Here is a 12,903-nt window from a genome sequence, read left to right as displayed (position 1 = left end):
CACTTCATGAGAAGCGAGCGTGACTACTGTGTGCGTGGGGTAAATAGCTACCTATACATTTTTAAGTGGCCCTCTTCTGTATACCTTGAGTTTGCTCCGAAAGAGAAAATTTGTGTAAATGTTTCGTACTTGTTATTTTAACTACTCGTATCTTTTGGGATTTGTTGATCATAGCATACCCTAAGAATGGTACTGTATGCCGAGACCGGTAGCCAGTAGACAAAATAAGAAACTGCGACCAGCGACAAAAGCAGTTTTGTTTAGAATTACTTGTGCCACTTTTGTTATTAATAAATTGTGTATTTTGGAAATATTGCACCACAGTCTCCATTTACTTCCACTCCTCAGCATGTCCTGCTGCAAGCCTCACTATACCACCTATTTTTTGTTATTACTGTTATTACAACACCCTTCCTGTGATTCGAATTTGCTCTGTCACTTATACTATTTTCACGTGCAGAGATCTCTTGTCTGCCTCGCATAGGAAAATAAAAGACACCAAGATGGATTATCTTCAGTTTGCCAATGACCCTTTAATCATATATACGAAGACAGTAACTTGTTCTCGAAAGAACAGTTACTGTTGGTGACCGTGCAGCTTTTCCCTGGAATAAATGATGACTAACAGACAACCTCAGCTGACGACGGTGTTGTTGTTATACCTCGACGTGGACAGGTGAAAATGTGTGCCCCGACCGGGACCCGAACCCGGTATCTCCTGCTTACATAGCAGACACTCTATCCATCTTTATTTTTCCTTTTTTTTTTGTGGGAACACATCGGCGTAAGAGAAAAGAAATATAAATTCTGGTTAAAGAAAAGAAAGGAAAAAGGTAAAGCAAAAAGAAATAAAATCCGCGCAATCTGCGACGCGCTCTCCCATCCGCGGAGGTCATAAGTAGAATAGATCGTAGGCGGTTGAAACACTGACATCGCCGGGGGAGGAGGGGTGAGTGCCCTCTGAGCCAGACAGCCCCCAACTCAGTGGAGGTCTAACAAAGACCGCTCGAAGATAGTTTGCAAATAATGTTCGGTAACGTGGCGTGTTTTCGAGAGCTGCATGGCTGTTCGTAAATAGGTCCAGAAGTCGAGGCGGGATTTAGGTCCCTCATGAAAGAGATATACGACCGCCCACCCTTTGACCCACGTAATAGCATGACATTTGGCGGCGGGAAAATGTCGGTCCTCCGGGTATAGAAACATTCGAGGTTCGATTGTGTCTGGTGGCACCCGGAGATAGCAGGCAATGATTTGCTGCATGAAGCGCCATACATCTTGCGATGAGGCGCATGTCAGACGGTGTTCATCAGTGTCCAGTTGCTGGCAAGGGAGACAAAGAGGGGATTCTGACAAGCCAATGTTGTGCAGGCGCTGCTTCGTGGCAAATTTCCTGTTGACTATGTGATACCACAGTGTCCGGATGTTCGTAGGGAGGAAGGGCTGGTGGACGGTAGTCCACACTATGGGCCACTGGATGGATGGATGTTTGGTCTCCATCACATTCCGGGGAACACAGCGCAGCAACAGGCTGTAAAAATCCTTAGTCCTAGGTGGGCGTGTATCTGGGAGACTGGTATGTATGTAACTGTAGTCGACGAAAAAGGTCGAAATATGGGACAAATAAGGCACGATATGGCCGACAGACACCGGTGGTGAGGTGGAAGCAGGTAGGAGGACCTCAAGCAAGCTGCGTGTCATAGATGTACCCTGGCCCATCCACTGTTTTCTCATGGTACTCATGTACAAGGCTGCAGCTCGCATACGGACGTTGACGAGCCCGACGTCACCTTACCGTGAGGGCAGGGTAAGTGTCTCATAACGGACTTTAAACATTGAACCAACCGTGAGATAATAGCCGAAAGCCGCCTGAAGGTTGCGTCCAATTGCAGTTGGCAGAGGGAGAACATTTAAAAAAAAAAAAAAAAATTCTTTATTGACACAACAATACTAATCATACATACTTAGCCCACCTCCTAACATGATTAGTGGGCCATTAATTGTTACATAAAACTAAGTTATTGCAGCTTAACATACAATTATATTAGTGAACTACAGTTTAAGTTACTAAAGTGTGGTTAGATTCCTACAACAACAATGAGCAGTTTAGTTTTATCTACTTCTGACCTAGAAATGACTACTAACTGCAGCGTCACAGGTGTGTCAGTAAAATACAAACCTACTTAGGGTGGCCAGGCTCCTCGAGCTAACCCCGGGGAGCATGCCCCTGGCACTGGGCCGGCCATGGTTATTATTCGCTGCAGTTTCCTATGCTAGTGTTCTAAACTAAGTCCTACTACTACTAACTTAACCTACGTCATCATTGGTGCTTTAGTCGCAATCGGTGTGATTGACCCCACCCCCCTAATCCCGTACGTGGCGGTTTCCAACTGATGGAAGTCGGCCATTCCACGCACAGGCGGTATGGGAATGGGATCAGGTCTTAATCGGTTGGTTTATTAATTTGGTGTCTATTCTTGATCCCTCAAGTATTCTATTAACACTTTTCGCGATACCTCATCTGCCAGAGCATTCAAAGTATGGAAAGTGTCTTCTTATCTTAGGAGATTGTATGTCTCGTTGTTTGGAAGTCTGTCTCGGAGTGTTGTCGCAACGTCGTTGAAGAGGGTACTCGAAAACCACATGATCAGGAGTTCCTTCCGCCGCGCCACAGTCACACTCGGGGGTTGCCCTTTTCCCAAACCGACATAAGTATGTCGGATAGGGTCCATGACCAGTGAGAAAGTGGATGAGTCCTCGTGTAGGTTCAAAATATTTCATGGCCCCGCGTTCTTTAACGTCAGGTAAGAACTGGAATGTTCTTCTCCCCGTTTCATCTTCCTCCCAATCCCTCTGCCACAGTTCTTCCCCTCTGTTTCTTATTTCCCTCTTATCCCCTACCCTCACACCCATAATGTCTATTATTTTCTCCCCATTCCCTTTTTTAGCCCAGTACCAAGTTGCTTGCTCACGTATCTTGATATCTAACGGGCAGAGCCCCATTATGACTAACAGAGCTCCCCCTGGTGATGTCCTGTAGGCCCCTACTGATCTTACAATCATGTTTCTTTGGACTCTTCTCACTATCATGGCGGGCACGACCCGCGTGAGCCTGTGCGCCCAGACTCCCGAGCCGTAACCCACTACTGAGGTCATGATACTATTGTGATAGAGTTTGATGAGATGAGGGGGAGATGAAATCGTTTATGTCCAATGGAAATGAGGTTATTTAATAATTGGAGGGCTCTCTGGGTTACGGTTTCTATGTGTTTTCCAAAGTTCCATCTCTCGTCAATTATGACTCCCAGATATCGCGCCTCCCTTCGCCGAAGAACTGGTGAGCCATCGATTCTGACAGTGGGATTCCTGATAAGCTGACCTTTTAGCAGTAAGTATGTGGATTTATTAGGAGATATTTTCATCTTCGTGTTAGGGCACCATTGGTGCAGTTTTTCAATGGCCCTTTCGATTTTTGGCTCGATGTCCTCTCGGCTACGACCGCCGGCCAGCAGGAGGAGGTCATCTGCGTAGGCTATTACCTCTAGCACTTCTTCACTTTGTTGTAGTCCGTCTAGTAATGGTTCCATATGGATATCCCAGAAAAGGGGCCCCAGAACAGAGCCTTGGGGACACCCCTGGGTAATTACTTTTCCAATTCTCCCGCTGGGAGATGATAACCAAACCTCCCTTCCTTACAATAGCTCCTCAGACACCCATAAAGCGGCCCTGGACACTCCTTCTCCCATAAACAGGAGAAGAGCGAAGGCCACCACAGGTTGTCAAAGGCGCCACTGATATCCACTATGATGCCGACGATGTACTTATGCGGGGTTGAGCCGCAGACCTCAGCCGCCAGAGCGATAGCATCAGATGCCGACCGCTCCGGCCTGAAGCCAAACTGCCTGCTGCTCATCCCACACAGCACCCGGTGATCCGTCAAACTGTCAGCCAGCAGTTTCTCCAGAAGCTTCCCGAACAGGTCCAATAGGCAGATTGGCCTGTAAGATTTAACTTCAGCCGGATCTTTTTCTGGTCCTTTTTTTATTATTATCACATTCGTGGTTTTCCACCTCTTGGGAAACCTCCTTTGTCTAAGACACTCGTTGAATAGGTGGGTCAGCGGCGCGACTAACTGGGGTGCCAGAAATTGCACCACCTCAGCCACAATGCCGTCTGGTCCTGGAGCTTTCCCTCTTTTTAGGGATCTCATATGTGCAGCCACCTCCTCTTCCGAGAATGGGTAGACTGCCGTGTTGTTATTGTAATCTACTAGATATGCGTCTCGCAGTTGCTTTTGGCTTTCGGTTTCTCCATCCGCACTGTCGTCAGGCAGCAGGGACTGGAGAAGGACCTCAGCAGTTTCCTGCCAAGATTCTGTCATCCCATCCCCCCGCCTGACTGTTGTTAGCTCCAGGGGAGAGCGGATCTTTTCCCTTACTAATTTATAAGGGAGACCCCACGGATCTAAAGCCTACTGGTTCAGCACGTAGCTTTCCCAGCTACGCATTCTCACTTCGCGTAACTCCTTCTGGAATCTCTGCTTGGCCTCCCTGTATCGCAACTGCCATCTTTGCCTTTCCAGCCAGACGACACTGCGCTGGTAGTTCTTTCTTAGCCTTCTGACAGACTGACGTAATTCCTCTAATTCGGCCGACCGTGGTGACAGCGAGGCCGCCACGGCCTTCCTCCTGGTTGGTACAGCGGCCCTCACCGCTCTATGTACTGCACCCACCAGTTCCTCAGCTCTTTCATCTATGTCTAGGTCTTGATGAACGTCACATTCCGGTAAGGCAGGAATGTCGCACTCCCTTGCTAGTAGTTCCCAATTCGCTTTGTTGTAGTTGAATTGTACTTCCCACCCCATGGTCCAGCGGCACTCTCTGTCACCTAAAGTGAAGGTTATTAAGTTGTGGTCACTCGTGGTGGCTTTGCTTACGACTTTCCAACTCTTTATAAGGTTTGCTGCATTATGTGCCTTGTCCTCCTCCTGCTGTGTAGATAGGAGGATTGCTCGGCCTGTTGGCCACCACGAGCTGCGAAGCCATATGAAAATCTTCCACTTTATCACCGTTTGTGTCTCTGGTGCCGCTGTACCACAGGGGGGATTTTGCACTGATGTCAGCTGTTATGATTATCTTCCGTCCCCGCAACGCCATGGTAACTCTTGCCAGGTGTTCTAGGTGTTGTTCAATCTCGTCTCCGTATTGAAAATATATATTTATGAGAATAATTACTCCCATCGGGGACTGAAGCTCCACGAAGTTGCAGTGACGAGTTGTAAATTGTGAAAGCGTGGTTACCCTCAAGAGTTTGTTTGTAACTACTATTGCCGCTCTAGGGTCGTCACCTCTGCTGACAATCTGCCAAGTTGTGGCAGCAAAAGCTATTTTCCCAGCTTGGGAGTACGGCTCCTGTAGGCAGAGCACGTCCAGTCTCCTTTCCTCCACCTCTTTGCGGAGCTCCTGCATAACAAGTCGGCTGTTGTGCGTATTTAATTGTCCAATTGTTATCTCACTCGTCGTGGGAAGTATGTGTGCAAGCGGTCCTCCGGCCAGGTCTTACTCCAGTCAAAAGCAATTCGTCCGTTTGCCAGTACGGCCTGTTCATAAATGTCTTGAAGGTCAAACGTCTCACCACGTCTCTCAAAAACTTTTTTCAGTAGGTCTCGCAGGGCTCCGAAATCAGTGGGGAGATTCACTGACTTGAGCTGAATTCTGTCCACAGCCTCCATTACCGAGAAGGTTACCTTTCTACCCTCTTCGTGTCTTACACGGACCACATGTCGTAAGGCAGTGGCCAGGGTAATCGGCTCTTCCAGCCTGGCCAGTTGCATCGTGTACTCGATGTTGGGGTACACCCTTGCCGGGTCCACAGGTGGCAATCTGACCACTGGAGTGTTCTGCGTTGTGGACTTCAGACTTGTGCTTGTGATAGCATTGTCATGGATGGGTTGGTTTTCTTTGAATTTTGTCGGGGTTTTTGCAGTCATAGGATGCTCTTGCCGCTTCAGATGGACTGTCGGCTTCGTTTCCCGGCGTTGAGGGGCGGGATCTGTGCTCAGTACGGGGAAATCTGTTTGTATACTTATATCAATCATATAAAGCTCTGTTTGGATGGCCTTGTCTATTGTTACTGTCTTAGTGGCACCTGAAAGCGCCATCAAGAAGCTCTTAAACCTGGTTGCCCTCATAGCGTCCCGCCTCCTCTTGCTCGGGGAGTTACGCTTTGGCATCCTGTTTGGTGGGCTGTGATCAGCCATAATTGATTTTGGAGATCAATCGTTGTTCTAACAGTCTATATGTTGGGCAATTACGTCCCGTGGCTCCACATGACTTTTTCCCGCGGCTTTTGCAGGGAATACAGACCGCTGCTGCTTTGCAGTCTTTGCGGTTGTGTTCATTTGTGCCACACTTCGTACAAGCCGACTCCCTGGTACAAAGCCTTAGGATGTGGTCCAGGTCACCACAATTGTGGCAGCGAGGTACCACGATGTAGTCTCTAACGTTGACTGAATGGAATCCTACATATAGTCTGCCCATTGCTGTGATCTTCCTCCACATTGGTGCCGTGACCTCAGCAACGGGATAAACCACATCAGGAGGGAGAACTTGCGCGATGTGAACCAATTTTGATGCCACATGAAGATTCAACCCGTTGAAGTGTGTCCTGGCGGCGCAAGAGGTTCTGGTGGACGTCGTTGCAGATGACGTGTAACAGGCGACGGAAATCCGTTGCCGCTGTGCGTGTGACCGTGGGGGTAAAGGTAACGCCCAGGTACCGGAAAGTCCGCACAAGCGGCAGGGGTGCCACTTCACCCTCCTGGAGGCCTCGTCCAATGTGCATTGCAAAAGATTTGTCGACATTCATGGCACTGCCAGCGGCAGCCCCATAACGGGTAATCCATTCGAGGACTTCCCGAATCTCAGAGCCGGATCGAATGAGGAGGAGAAGGTCATCAGCATATGCCTTACAGCGAAAAGTGTGTTGGCGTAGGGTGAGGCCAGAGAGCTTGGCCGTCAAGCCACCAATAAGGGGCTCAAGGGCATTGGCATACAGGAGGGTAGAGAGGGGGCACCCCTGCCGTATCGAACGGCAGATAGGTACCGGCCCTGCTAAACGTCCATTGACTTGGACACGTGAACTGGCACTGTCGTAAAGACGCCGGATGACGTCGAGAAACGGAGGGGGGGGATGCCCATTCGGGCTGCCACCGAAAACAGGAAACGATGACGCACTTTATCGAAAGCGCTGTCGAAGTCTATAGCGATGACCGCTGCCCGGAGTCTGCAGGCCGCCGCTATCGCAATTAAGTCGCGGCATTCCCCTGTGGCAGTCTGTATGTTAACCTGTCCGCCAGGCGTCGTTTGCTCTGGCGGGAGGATATGAGGAAGTGTAGTTCGGAGCCGCATTCCCAGTAAGCGCGCGAAAATCTTGTAATCGGCATTGAGTAGTGTGAGCGGTCTGTAACTCGTTACCATCGAACCACGGCCTGGTTTGTGGACTGGTATAATGAAGCCCTCAGCAAAGGCGGGTGGGATTGCTTGGTCAGATGTCACCAGTTCTTGATACATAGTCGTCCACCGTGGTGCCATGAGGTCCCGAAAGGTACGGTAAAACTCAATCGGTAATCCGTCAATGCCGGGCGATCTGTTGACTGCACCCTTGGCGATTGCGTTGTTGACTTCGTCTAGCGTGACCGCCACTGTCAAAGCATCCGCCTCCGTGTGGGGGAGGGTGCGCGTGACGTAATGCAAAATGGAGTCGTCTGCTGCAGTTTCAGCGTCTTCATCACTATAAGTACGACGGTAGTGCTCGACGAATGCGTGGACGATGTCATTCTGAGTGGTCACCTGCGTTCCATGAGGCGTGGTCAGAGTGCTGATGATCTGCCGACGACGCCTACGTTTGTCGGACACTATATCATGCATGGATGGAATTTCTAAATCCACGTGATCGTGGCGCCGCGTCCGTATTACGACCCCGTGCAGTTTCCGGCGTGCCAGCGCAATTATCTTCGCCTTAGTTCTTTGCCGTTCCAACTGGTTGTCTGGGGTTGGCGGTTGAGCATCCAGATCTCGGAGAATCGCGTAATAGAAGTCAACAGTGGTGCGATGCCAGTCGGCCATGTCCTTCTCGTATCTCATCGGTGTCCTCCGGATCGCCGGCTTGGCGCAGTCCAACCACCATGTCAATGTCGAGTGGTAGCGGGGAAGGCGTCGTTCGCAGGCTGTCCACGTTTCAGTGACTTGTTGGCGACACGCCAGGTCATGCAAGTGTGAGGTATTGAGTTTCCATTGCGCACGGCTGCGCCATACTGATTGCGGCGGAAGGAGGACCGTACAGATGTAAGCGCAATGGTCGGAAAAGGCCAGCGGCCAGCGTTCGGCGCCTCGTATCGCAGATCTAAGAGTTTGTGAGACATATATCCTGTCTAGTCGGCTTGTGGAATGACTTGTAAGAAAGGTATGGCCAGAAAGGTCGCCATGTTGAACTTTCCAGGTATCGTGAAGCAGGAGGTCTCGCACCACTATACGTAGCTCCTGGCATGTAGTATAGTGGGGAATCTGATCTTTAGGATGCAGAACGCAGTTAAAATCACCTCCTAGCAGGCAATGGTCATAACGCCCTAAAAACAGGGGAGCGATTTCCTCGGAATAAAACTGGGCTCTTTCATGCCGTCGGCCGGTGCCTGAGGGAGCGTAGACATTAATGATGCGTGTCCCCATGGCAGTGAGTGCCATGCCCCGAGCTGATGGAAGGAAGGCGACATCGGTCACAGAAATCCCGTGGCGGACGTAGATGGCCACCCAGAGGCCCATAGGATCACTCGCGGAGGCGTGGGCGGTATAGCCATTGATATGCGGGAGACTAGCCAAGTGAACTTCCTGCAGAAGGGCGAAATCAATATCCGAAGCCCAGAACATCTCCTGCATAAGGCGGATTTTCACCCTGGAACGGATGTTGTTGGTGTTGATGGTTGCTATCCGGTAGGCCTGGTGTCGGATTGCTGGAGGCTGGTCCACTCCGCCGTCCGCGCAAGGGTGTGGGCGTCGCAGCGGAACGGTATCCCGCTGGCCCGCAGGGGAGTCTGGGAGAGTATGATTAGTGGTGCGTCCGTGACGGCGCAGGGTCCCGTAACGGGTCCTGCTCCTTGACCTCCTCCTCGTGCCACGCTGTGGAAGCAGAAACTCGTATATCGTCCATTTTGTCTGCAGAAGATGTAATTGTGCGTGGTGTAGTGTCGCCTGTGATACGTTCATGATTTAGTTCAGCGTCAGCACGGGGCGCAGGCACACCGATAGACGTCTCCGCGCTCACTACGTCTTCGTCAGCAGTAGCGGGTTCTGAGGCCTCGTGCTAGTCGACGGTTACGTCCTCCTCGACTTGTAACGTCTCCTCTTGGCCGGAAACGGTGCAACGTCTTCGCTTGCGACGCTTCGGGGAACGTTGTTTCCTTGTGCGACCCTCCGTGTCCGACGACGGAAGGGAGTTGCGTAGTTCTGGCAGAAAGGCCGCTGTAGGAACGATGAGCGAGTCGATCTCCATCGTGTTTCCGAGATCAGGGTCAGCGTCTGGTTGCGCCGGCATCTTCGGAGCGGCGTCGATGGCCGGCCGAGGCGGCGGGTCGTCCGAGGCGCTCTCCGTCGGTGTCTGGTCGGGGTCATTGGTGGCGTCGTTTGTGGTGACCGGGCGACGTTGCAAAGTGGTAGGAGAAGCTAGAGCAGCGGCATAGGTCACCGGTAGCACTGTAGGTTGCGACGTGGGTGGTTCTTCGGCAGCTGGAAGTAATACGCCGTTGTAGGCATTCGGATCTAAGGTGGCCTTCTTTGCCGCACCCGGAACAGGTCCGGGGCTGGCCGTCGTATATAATTATTGCACGGCATCCGCCGATCTGTAAGTAGGACGGGACGTGGCTTCGGAGATCTATGGTGACCTGTCGGACCCCGTTTAGGACAGGATGCGTCCGAAACTGCGTCCACTTCTCCGCAGTGTGGCCATGGACTGTGCCGTAAGGGCGTAGTGCCGCGACGACTTCCTCAGCAGGAAGTTCGAATGGCAATTCGAAATTGCGTATCGTTCGCATACCTAAGACTGCGTGGTCGACGGTTACCTCCCCCACATTGCCATCAGCGTGACAGAAGCGGAGCCCCTGTTTGGTCTCACGTAGTATGCGGTCGCACGCCGCGTCGTTAATGATTTTCACATAGACTGTGCTGCTCACGATGGACAAATGTACGCCGATAATATCGGTCGCCGGGATCTTCACTTCCTCTCGCAGAAAACGCTCCACCTCGAGTGCTTTGGGTCGAGCATAATCGTTGCAGAAAGTAAATCGGAGTGTTGATTTACGGTAACGGTTCGCCATGGATCGTACAAGGTAAGCCGGCACTTAAGCAACGGCCGTCAGAATGTAAACAAGGCGAGCTCGCGCGCCGCACGAAGTCAACACGTACGCGTCCGCTCTGTTGCACTGCCGAAGGCAGACTTTATTCTGAGCCACCGAGAACACAGATGAATAGCGCGACTGCAGGGACTTATCCCTTGCACGCTTCCCGTGAGACTCACATTCCCAACTGTCCACAATTCTACATATGTCGGTCGGGGCACACATTTTCAGCTGTCCACATTGAGGTATATCAACAACACCTGTCGGCAGCTGAGGGTTTCAGTTCGTCATCATTTATTCCAGTGAAAAGCTTCACGGTCACCAACAGTAACTGTTCTTTCGAGAACAAGTTACTGTCTTCGTATATATAGTTAAAGGCTACCCACCCATTGACCTTTGTCTGTGCGAATGCGCCCAGGTTGCCCAAACTCTTACGGGAATCACAAAAGCGTGCGCGAGTAATGAGTGGGGGGGAATGTTTATAAGGTACAATACATATGTAGAATTGTGGACAGTTGAGAATGTGAGTCTCACGGGGAGCGTGCAAGGGATAAGTCCCTGCAGTCGCGCTATTCGTCTGTGTCCTCGGTGGCTCAGATGGATAGAGCGTCTGCCATGTAAACAGGAGATCCCGGTTTCGGGTCCCAGTCGGGGCACACATATTCACCTGCCCACATCGAGGTATAACAACACCACCTGTCGGCAGCTGAGGTTGTCAGTTAGTCATCATTTACCCTTTAATCACTCTCAAAAATTTATCAAATGACGTTTATGAAGCGTTACCCTGTTACGAAATGTGTGATTTCTGAAACCAAACATTTCCTTTCAGTGAAGTAGGCATGTAAAGATTTGCCAGCACAAACATACTTCCCTCGTCCGATTGTGTATTATCTTATCAGAAAGGAGAATATCTCTAGTTCAAAATAAAGTACTTGGCCTTCGCTTCCCCATTCTTGGTAACAGTTATCTTATATGATTACTGTGTATGTAATTCTGGTGCCAGCGCATGATTTTTATCACAAGTTGTCAAGCACTGATAAAATTTCCCGTTATTGTATCTCATCACGTAGAAGGTTACCAGAGGAATGTGAATACGGATTGCTAGTAAATGGTGTTGCATATCATAAAAATTTGAAATGTCTGGGGACATTAGAGGGTACAACCGATTTAGCAGAATACACCGGAAGATTGATGTCTTTGCGTAGATTGAGTACAGGAATGTTAGTGCGTAACGCTCTAACGGGGTCGACGATATAAGATTCACACAGTAGAATCAGAGCAATATGCCGACGTCCATCTGAAGTGATTCACTTAAAAATTGAAATGACCAAATGGATATTAAAAATCGCGTTTCTCTGGAACTTCAGTGTCCTGCAACAGCTCCCTACTGATTGACGTATCGCACAACCAATCAGATCTAATAGTGATGCTCAGAGCAGAAGCGAAATTTGTCATACTTATAAGATGGATAGGTAGGATCGAAATGAAGGGTGTGACGTCATCAACATAGCGAGGACCGTCTGTATACACAAATCCAGGAGAGCACACGTCCGGCCTTAGTCAGATATCGTGGAAATTCCTTGGAAAGCTACTGCTTTTTCCTTTGCCTGGTGTTGTACGGATCCCTGAAATTGGTTGCCTTCGCAAAAGGACAGAATGTCAGCATCACATACCTGCTTCCGACGCAAAGTTCCCTCCTACCATGAACGCACTTTTCCTCACTGGGAGATTCGGTGCGATACATAGTTATTGAGACACCGGAAATCACCTGAAATTACATACATAAAATACTGATATGCCTGCCTAAAATCGTGTAGGGTCCCGACGAGCAAGCAAAACTTCCGCGACATGACGTGGAATGGACACAACTAATGTCTGAAGTAGTGCTGGACGGAATTGACACCTTGAATCCGTCAGAATTCGAGGTGGTGGAGATCTCTTCTGAACAGCACGTTGCAAGGTCTCCCAGATGAGCTCAATAATGTTCATGTTTTGGGAATTTGGTGGCCAGAAGAATGTTTGTGGAGCCACTCTCAGCAATTATGGACAAGTCGGACGTAGCGTTGTTCTGCTGGAATTGCCCACGTCCGTCGGAATGCATAATGGATATGAATGGATGCAGGTGATCAGACAGGATGCTTACGTACCTGTCACCTGTCAGAGCCGTATCTAGAAGTATCAGGGGTCCCATGTCACTCCAATAGCACACACCCAGCACCATTGCAGAGCCTCCATCAGACTGAACAGTCCCCTGCTGACATGCATGATCCATGGATTCATGAGGTTGTCTTCATACTCGCACACGTACATCCGCTCGATACAATTTGAAGCAAGATTTGTGCGGCCAGGCGAAATGTTTCTGGTCATCGACAGTCCAGTGTCGGTGTTGATGGGCCCAGGTGAGGCGTATGCAGTCATCAAGGGTACACGAGTGGGCTTTCGACTCCGAAAACCCATATTGATGATGTTTCGTTGAGTGGTTCGCACTGTAACGCTTGTTGATGGTCTGGCATTGGAAT

The sequence above is a fragment of the Schistocerca piceifrons genome, chromosome 2, assembly GCF_021461385.2.
Source record: "Schistocerca piceifrons isolate TAMUIC-IGC-003096 chromosome 2, iqSchPice1.1, whole genome shotgun sequence".
Taxonomy (NCBI): Eukaryota; Metazoa; Arthropoda; class Insecta; order Orthoptera; family Acrididae; genus Schistocerca; species Schistocerca piceifrons.
Note: the sequence above shows the minus strand (reverse complement) of the source record.